Raw genomic sequence first — 10,241 nt, 5'->3', positions numbered from 1 at the left:
AGTTCACTGAAAAAAAGCTTGATTAAAAGTTTCGTCTGTTAGCTAGTTATTTCTCACAAAAAATACATATGTATTGCGCTGTATCAATTGGCACACAACAAACAGGCTCACAAAGAGAACAGACTGTAGATGAATTAGCAGTGAATGGCTGCAACACAACACATATGCTGTAGAGTTGTCCCAGAAAAAATTAACAGATAAAATCATAGTGTTTAGAAAGCAAAAGTAAAGCAAATTGACACATTTGCAACTGTATTTTGATTATCTCTACTGTATATTCATTGATGAACTAAGAAAATGTAAGATGTGGCTTATGATTTAAAACAGTACATTTATACTTCAGTTAAATCAATGCTACAACGATCACATGCAGTGTTTCTTTCCACGAAAAAACAGAAAAGGCAGTTCTTCCCTTTCTCACTTTTGTTAATAGCAAGCTGAATTTGGCCAACATCTGAGTAGGTCACACCTTCAGATATTCAAATGGCCACACTATTTTCTACCACCATTGGATCCAGGTATGTGTATGGGACCTCCAGATTCTTGTTTCTGGCATTGATGATTGCACTAAACATTTGAAGCTCTCCTTGGAAATCCTCGATTAGCTTGCAGGGCTTCTTCTCACTAAAATGCTCCTCTGGGTACTTGCCAAGAGGGACCTGATGACATAAATGATACATTTAAAAAATAAAAGTTTAGAATGTTTTAAAACAGACTTTTGGCAATATACAGTAATGTACAGTTTTAGTGAGCAGGACTCTAATAACCTTTTACTTTAAACAACTTGAACATGAATTTAATTTATGTGATTAAAGACTTGGACACTTACAGAGTCAGTGGACTGCTTGCTGAGTAGCCACACGGTGGACATTCCTTGAACCGTTGCGTTGACAGCAGGGAGTGTCTGCAGCATCGTGGCCTCACTTGTTGTCCCCTTTGTGGTTGGTGGAGAACGTTGTAGGGAGATTGGACTGTTGGGCATCCAGCCAGCGTAGTCAAACTGTGAAGAATGAATGATTGACAGATGACTGATTAATATGGTTTGAAGCTACGCCATGTATCAGTCTGTCTACTACTTTGGTCCACACTGAAATATTGGATTGGAACAAAGACATTCATGGTCCCCAGAGGATGAATCCGAATGACTTTGGTGATCCAATGATTTTTCCTCTAGTGCCGACATGAGGAGAACATTCTTGGTTTTCAGAGGAATGTCTCGAGAACTTTCGGCTGGATCGTCATTAAATTTGGTTCAGACATTCATGTTTACCTCAGGACGAACTGTAATAACTTTGGTGATCCTTTGACTTTTCATCTATCAGATCAACGTTTTTATTTGTCCAATACTCTGTCTTATGAACAAATACCTTAAAACTAATGACATTCCTACCAGCTTCAGCTGTACTTTGTGTTTTGTGCTGATAAGAAAGCTTGCTGATGCTCGCATGTTAAACAAAGATTGTGATCTCATAAACATTATACCTGCTAAAAGTTAGCATGTTAGCGTTGCCATTGCAAGTGTGTTAGCGTTTGTTGTTTATAAGAAACATCTTGCTGGGGCAAGATGTTTCCGTTTAAAAGATGACTATGGCCCCTTTTGAAAAGATGTTGAAAATTGTTTCAAAAGTGAAAGTTTTTTCACCGACTATTTGAAGACGTTGATTGAACGTTCACGTTAACACCAGATTTTGACGGGATTTGCAATACAAATATTTTTCAATCTCTACATTGTGCTAATAATCGTATATCTTTATTTTAGATGTTGACAAAGAAAGCACAAACATTTCTCAGTTGAAAGTCAACATTTCAAATCCCAGTGAAATATTGTCTAGACGTGAACATTTGATCGTCTTCAAATAGTCGGTGAAAAAACTTCTTTTACACAAAGGACTTCATGAAATCTAACTTTTAAATTGTGAAATTTAATTGCTATATGCAAATGTGCAGCACATACACGAGCCACAGACAGTGTCAAGAGGAAACGCCGGAGCGGATGCTGCCGCTAAAGTGGCAGCCCGTCTCCCCCTGTGTCACTCTCCTCCTTTACTTCGCTTACCTGAAACATGTCCTTCCTCATGCTAAATTATCACATGATCGAGACCACGTGACAAAAGGGGGGACTGTGGATATTGTAACCACACATTGGTTTACTAAAGGTTTTTCAGCCTATGCACAAAAACACTGTCAAGCCTGCATCATATGTGCAACACATAACGTAGGAAGACCAGTTCAAGTTTCTCAACAGGCAGCGCATCCACCTCCTACAAGGCCATTTGAACACATGATGATGGATTTCATTGAGCTAACACCATCAGAAGGTTAGAAATACTGTTAAGCCACAGTAGTAGCTAAAGCACTGCTCCAAGAAGTTATTCCCCGCTGGGGCATCCCAACGAAACTGTCAAGCGATAACTGCTCCCATTTTGTCGATCAGGCGATCCAAGAGGTTAGCACCTACCTAGGTATAGACTTAAGAAACCACTGTGTGACCGCGGCACCCGTTTAGGCAGCCAGGACTATCTGGTCTCAGAGGCACAATGCGTTGTTTACTGTTCTCAATGTGTTCAACAACTTGAATCCTTGTGAATTTGTTAGCGTGATGTAAGCAGAGATGTCGTTGTAAATTCTTAATTGCAAAAAAATGTCTTGTGTTATCTAAAGATGATAAAAGGGGTCGAGTGCAATGGGAAAAATGTCCATTATACTAATTAAATGTTTATACTTATTAAATGTTCATAATCAGGTCTTATAGTTTTTGTGATACTGCTTGACAGTTTTGGTGTTCAGACCCTTTTGTCGCCTACGCTAAATGTCCAAGAAGCGTAGCGTGGGGTGACCTGTCAACGCACTAGCCACTTCTCTATTTGCTGAAACATCTTCCTGTTTTGCAAAATCTAGCTTTTAAATTGTGAAATGAAATTTGTCACGGGGACGCCCGTTTATAGAAGTCCAGACCATTGGTAGCGGTAAGCCAGTAGACAGGAAAAGAAGAAGGCTGTGACCGGTCCGCCTCTGAGTACTGTTAAATAGTTCTGCGTGTTCCAGACTATTTAGGCCGCCTCACAACCTCTGAGCTAATCAGTCGGACTAGCTATCTGGCCCGTTAGCACTTCCACCCGTGACCAGCCGCTGGTGGAAGCAAGAGGTCGATCTTTGTTGTTGCTACAGCAACGAAGAAGAAATGAAAAGAAAATTGTGCCCTCGTGCCCGAAATAGGCAGTTTTTTATTTAATTATCTTGCTCTCTCGTAGTTCAGTGAAAATGTAAAGTCCTGAGGAGGGGAGGTATCTAAGCTACTGTATTATGTTACTTTAAGTGCTCTCTAGGAAGCAGTGTTCCAGTGTGTGTGTCTGGGGCTTTTATTGTGAAGGATAAAACGGAAGGAAGGGAAGAGGAAAAAGGGTTTTGTTTAAAAAATGAAATAAGCAGTACAAATATTGTTAGTAATCTGAAAATTAACGAAACTAAACTAAAGCAAATTCTAAAGGTCTAGACTAAAAAGAACTGGTTGAAAATGTGGAACTACTGTAACCTTGCTTTAACTCCTGGTAAACTCCTGGCTGCTTACGTGGCCTGGTTAAATGTCAAAGGTCAGAGGTGTCCCACTGTGGCTTGAAGCTGCTCTGCAGATAAAGAAATGACACCCCATTTTGACAAGGTTTTAGGTGTGTCAACCAAATATTGTGGGGGGAAAAAACTATTTAATAGTACAGAGTGAGTCCTATAATACTATTGTCTTTGGAGTATTTATTTTCTGCGCAGAGAAGGCTCCATCGTCATACAGAGTGCAGTGCACTCTACAGCAGGATGAGCCAAGAGTGTTGCTGCTGTATAGCTTATAAAGGGTCCTCAGCAGGACCAGCAGGAGTTCACACTTAAACATCTGGTCAACAGTTTCCAGCTGCCCATTGACACCTCTACTCAGCCCCTTCCTCTTATCTGATCTGAGCCTTGTCACACTAAGTCTCTGTCGTACTGGAGAGCAATTCATGTTTTGTTCCGTCATAGTTTATGTGTGTGGACTTCACCAGGCAAGGACACGTCGTGACTGCTAGAAACCAATCAAGAAGCGAACGCGGGTGTGGGCGTCATCGTTTCACAAGGTATGCGTTCACGCGAAGAGGCAACGCCGTACTGTGGACGCTCAGTGTAAACGTAGCAAAACATATGCTTTCCAAATGGAAAGGTAGTAGCGTGGACATGGCCTAAGACATCTGTTTCTGTTCCTAAACTAAACATTCTCTGGTTAACTGTACCTCCATTCAGTTACTTCCTCTTATGGAATCAAAGGCAGAAATACCCCATATGGTCTTGTTACCATTCAACTAGGTACACAATCATATGTTAGTGAGTAAGGCACATAAGCTAAGTCACAGTAGAAAAGTACTAGCACTGGGAAAATTCTCCATCACAATAACAATGTTTCAGACTTAACTCTTTCAACTGAATGACATTAGAATAAAGGCAGCGATAGTTTGAAAAATGTATCAAAATTAAATTAAATTGACCAAAACTGTGACCTGCACAGCTGAGCGTATATTGCGCACCATGATAAGACTTCCCCTTTAAACCTTGCTGTTCCAGTTATAAAAGAAGCATTCAAATCCTTTAGTAAAGTAATTAAGACCATATTGTAGAAGTATTGACATTAATTGGGGATAAACTTTGAAAGTTTCAAACACACACACACACACACACACACACACACACACACACACACACACAAACACACACACACAGTGTAACAGGCCAGTCACATATTAAATATTTTACAGAACCGATATGGACTCTTGGAAGGAACTACTGACAGGGTTTGACCTTAACTGTTGCAATAACGCTTTGCAATATAACAGACTTTTGCATTTATTTGATAGAGAAACTTTTGCTTTGCTAATCACCTCAGTGTCAAACCAAGTCTGCTTGCAATCAGACAGTCCTTTCAGTGTAACCTCTGTCAGTCTATCAAAACATGAAGTCTTTTTTTTAAGACAACCTTACATTTTGGGGACAGTTCATACTGCTGACATGTATTTGGGCTGGTTCTGCCAATATTCACAAGAGTCTTAGCTTCATCTCCTTCACTCTACTGTACTTGGTAGATAGGATTTAAAATTAGCCATTTCTTTGGGGGGCAGTAAAAGTGTAAACAGCACGATATAATGTAATAGGCAACTACAGTTCCACAAAACCTGTTACATATCTGAACAGTTGCACCTCGCTGTCACAGTGGCAGATGACTCCTCTTTCCGTTAAACATTGCAGGGAAACCAGTGTGAGAGACTTTTTGGTCATCTCAATCTGCACCAGTTTCCCAAGAGAGGTGGGGCAGGATACAGACAATGTTGACTCAAGCAAATGTTTATATGCACCATGTTTAATTTGATTTCTTTAGCACATTAAAGTTCACTGAAAAAAAGCTTGATTAAAAGTTTCGTCTGTTAGCTAGTTATTTCTCACAAAAAATACATATGTATTGCGCTGTATCAATTGGCACACAACAAACAGGCTCACAAAGAGAACAGACTGTAGATGAATTAGCAGTGAATGGCTGCAACACAACACATATGCTGTAGAGTTGTCCCAGAAAAAATTAACAGATAAAATCATAGTGTTTAGAAAGCAAAAGTAAAGCAAATTGACACATTTGCAACTGTATTTTGATTATCTCTACTGTATATTCATTGATGAACTAAGAAAATGTAAGATGTGGCTTATGATTTAAAACAGTACATTTATACTTCAGTTAAATCAATGCTACAACGATCACATGCAGTGTTTCTTTCCACGAAAAAACAGAAAAGGCAGTTCTTCCCTTTCTCACTTTTGTTAATAGCAAGCTGAATTTGGCCAACATCTGAGTAGGTCACACCTTCAGATATTCAAATGGCCACACTATTTTCTACCACCATTGGATCCAGGTATGTGTATGGGACCTCCAGATTCTTGTTTCTGGCATTGATGATTGCACTAAACATTTGAAGCTCTCCTTGGAAATCCTCGATTAGCTTGCAGGGCTTCTTCTCACTAAAATGCTCCTCTGGGTACTTGCCAAGAGGGACCTGATGACATAAATGATACATTTAAAAAATAAAAGTTTAGAATGTTTTAAAACAGACTTTGGGCAATATACAGTAATGTACAGTTTTAGTGAGCAGGACTCTAATAACCTTTTACTTTAAACAACTTGAACATGAATTTAATTTATGTGATTAAAGACTTGGACACTTACAGAGTCAGTGGACTGCTTGCTGAGTAGCCACACGGTGGACATTCCATGAACCGTTGCGTTGACAGCAGGGAGTGTCTGCAGCATCGTGGCCTCACTTGTTGTCCCCTTTGTGGTTGGTGGAGAACGTTGTAGGGAGATTGGACTGTTGGGCATCCAGCCAGCGTAGTCAAACTGTGAAGAATGAATGATTGACAGATGACTGATTAATATGGTTTGAAGCTACGCCATGTATCAGTCTGTCTACTACTTTGGTCCACACTGAAATATTGGATTGGAACAAAGACATTCATGGTCCCCAGAGGATGAATCCGAATGACTTTGGTGATCCAATGATTTTTCCTCTAGTGCCGACATGAGGAGAACATTCTTGGTTTTCAGAGGAATGTCTCGAGAACTTTCGGCTGGATCGTCATTAAATTTGGTTCAGACATTCATGTTTACCTCAGGACGAACTGTAATAACTTTGGTGATCCTTTGACTTTTCATCTATCAGATCAACGTTTTTATTTGTCCAATACTCTGTCTTATGAACAAATACCTTAAAACTAATGACATTCCTACCAGCTTCAGCTGTACTTTGTGTTTTGTGCTGATAAGAAAGCTTGCTGATGCTCGCATGTTAAACAAAGATTGTGATCTCATAAACATTATACCTGCTAAAAGTTAGCATGTTAGCGTTGCCATTGCAAGTGTGTTAGCGTTTGTTGTTTATAAGAAACATCTTGCTGGGGCAAGATGTTTCCGTTTAAAAGATGACTATGGCCCCTTTTGAAAAGATGTTGAAAATTGTTTCAAAAGTGAAAGTTTTTTCACCGACTATTTGAAGACGTTGATTGAACGTTCACGTTAACACCAGATTTTGACGGGATTTGCAATACAAATATTTTTCAATCTCTACATTGTGCTAATAATCGTATATCTTTATTTTAGATGTTGACAAAGAAAGCACAAACATTTCTCAGTTGAAAGTCAACATTTCAAATCCCAGTGAAATATTGTCTAGACGTGAACATTTGATCGTCTTCAAATAGTCGGTGAAAAAACTTCTTTTACACAAAGGACTTCATGAAATCTAACTTTTAAATTGTGAAATTTAATTGCTATATGCAAATGTGCAGCACATACACGAGCCACAGACAGTGTCAAGAGGAAACGCCGGAGCGGATGCTGCCGCTAAAGTGGCAGCCCGTCTCCCCCTGTGTCACTCTCCTCCTTTACTTCGCTTACCTGAAACATGTCCTTCCTCATGCTAAATTATCACATGATCGAGACCACGTGACAAAAGGGGGGACTGTGGATATTGTAACCACACATTGGTTTACTAAAGGTTTTTCAGCCTATGCACAAAAACACTGTCAAGCCTGCATCATATGTGCAACACATAACGTAGGAAGACCAGTTCAAGTTTCTCAACAGGCAGCGCATCCACCTCCTACAAGGCCATTTGAACACATGATGATGGATTTCATTGAGCTAACACCATCAGAAGGTTAGAAATACTGTTAAGCCACAGTAGTAGCTAAAGCACTGCTCCAAGAAGTTATTCCCCGCTGGGGCATCCCAACGAAACTGTCAAGCGATAACTGCTCCCATTTTGTCGATCAGGCGATCCAAGAGGTTAGCACCTACCTAGGTATAGACTTAAGAAACCACTGTGTGACCGCGGCACCCGTTTAGGCAGCCAGGACTATCTGGTCTCAGAGGCACAATGCGTTGTTTACTGTTCTCAATGTGTTCAACAACTTGAATCCTTGTGAATTTGTTAGCGTGATGTAAGCAGAGATGTCGTTGTAAATTCTTAATTGCAAAAAAATGTCTTGTGTTATCTAAAGATGATAAAAGGGGTCGAGTGCAATGGGAAAAATGTCCATTATACTAATTAAATGTTTATACTTATTAAATGTTCATAATCAGGTCTTATAGTTTTTGTGATACTGCTTGACAGTTTTGGTGTTCAGACCCTTTTGTCGCCTACGCTAAATGTCCAAGAAGCGTAGCGTGGGGTGACCTGTCAACGCACTAGCCACTTCTCTATTTGCTGAAACATCTTCCTGTTTTGCAAAATCTAGCTTTTAAATTGTGAAATGAAATTTGTCACGGGGACGCCCGTTTATAGAAGTCCAGACCATTGGTAGCGGTAAGCCAGTAGACAGGAAAAGAAGAAGGCTGTGACCGGTCCGCCTCTGAGTACTGTTAAATAGTTCTGCGTGTTCCAGACTATTTAGGCCGCCTCACAACCTCTGAGCTAATCAGTCGGACTAGCTATCTGGCCCGTTAGCACTTCCACCCGTGACCAGCCGCTGGTGGAAGCAAGAGGTCGATCTTTGTTGTTGCTACAGCAACGAAGAAGAAATGAAAAGAAAATTGTGCCCTCGTGCCCGAAATAGGCAGTTTTTTATTTAATTATCTTGCTCTCTCGTAGTTCAGTGAAAATGTAAAGTCCTGAGGAGGGGAGGTATCTAAGCTACTGTATTATGTTACTTTAAGTGCTCTCTAGGAAGCAGTGTTCCAGTGTGTGTGTCTGGGGCTTTTATTGTGAAGGATAAAACGGAAGGAAGGGAAGAGGAAAAAGGGTTTTGTTTAAAAAATGAAATAAGCAGTACAAATATTGTTAGTAATCTGAAAATTAACGAAACTAAACTAAAGCAAATTCTAAAGGTCTAGACTAAAAAGAACTGGTTGAAAATGTGGAACTACTGTAACCTTGCTTTAACTCCTGGTAAACTCCTGGCTGCTTACGTGGCCTGGTTAAATGTCAAAGGTCAGAGGTGTCCCACTGTGGCTTGAAGCTGCTCTGCAGATAAAGAAATGACACCCCATTTTGACAAGGTTTTAGGTGTGTCAACCAAATATTGTGGGGGGAAAAAACTATTTAATAGTACAGAGTGAGTCCTATAATACTATTGTCTTTGGAGTATTTATTTTCTGCGCAGAGAAGGCTCCATCGTCATACAGAGTGCAGTGCACTCTACAGCAGGATGAGCCAAGAGTGTTGCTGCTGTATAGCTTATAAAGGGTCCTCAGCAGGACCAGCAGGAGTTCACACTTAAACATCTGGTCAACAGTTTCCAGCTGCCCATTGACACCTCTACTCAGCCCCTTCCTCTTATCTGATCTGAGCCTTGTCACACTAAGTCTCTGTCGTACTGGAGAGCAATTCATGTTTTGTTCCGTCATAGTTTATGTGTGTGGACTTCACCAGGCAAGGACACGTCGTGACTGCTAGAAACCAATCAAGAAGCGAACGCGGGTGTGGGCGTCATCGTTTCACAAGGTATGCGTTCACGCGAAGAGGCAACGCCGTACTGTGGACGCTCAGTGTAAACGTAGCAAAACATATGCTTTCCAAATGGAAAGGTAGTAGCGTGGACATGGCCTAAGACATCTGTTTCTGTTCCTAAACTAAACATTCTCTGGTTAACTGTACCTCCATTCAGTTACTTCCTCTTATGGAATCAAAGGCAGAAATACCCCATATGGTCTTGTTACCATTCAACTAGGTACACAATCATATGTTAGTGAGTAAGGCACATAAGCTAAGTCACAGTAGAAAAGTACTAGCACTGGGAAAATTCTCCATCACAATAACAATGTTTCAGACTTAACTCTTTCAACTGAATGACATTAGAATAAAGGCAGCGATAGTTTGAAAAATGTATCAAAATTAAATTAAATTGACCAAAACTGTGACCTGCACAGCTGAGCGTATATTGCGCACCATGATAAGACTTCCCCTTTAAACCTTGCTGTTCCAGTTATAAAAGAAGCATTCAAATCCTTTAGTAAAGTAATTAAGACCATATTGTAGAAGTATTGACATTAATTGGGGATAAACTTTGAAAGTTTCAAACACACACACACACACACACACACACACACACACACACACACAAACACACACACACAGTGTAACAGGCCAGTCACATATTAAATATTTTACAGTACCGATATGGACTCTTGGAAGGAACTACTGACAGGGTTTGACCTTAACTGTTGCAATAACGCTTTGCAA

Source organism: Pholis gunnellus (genome assembly GCF_910591455.1).
Source record: "Pholis gunnellus genome assembly, chromosome: 16".
Classification (NCBI taxonomy): domain Eukaryota; kingdom Metazoa; phylum Chordata; class Actinopteri; order Perciformes; family Pholidae; genus Pholis; species Pholis gunnellus.
The sequence above is the reverse complement of the archived record's forward strand: the minus strand, read 5'-3'. Positions refer to the sequence as shown.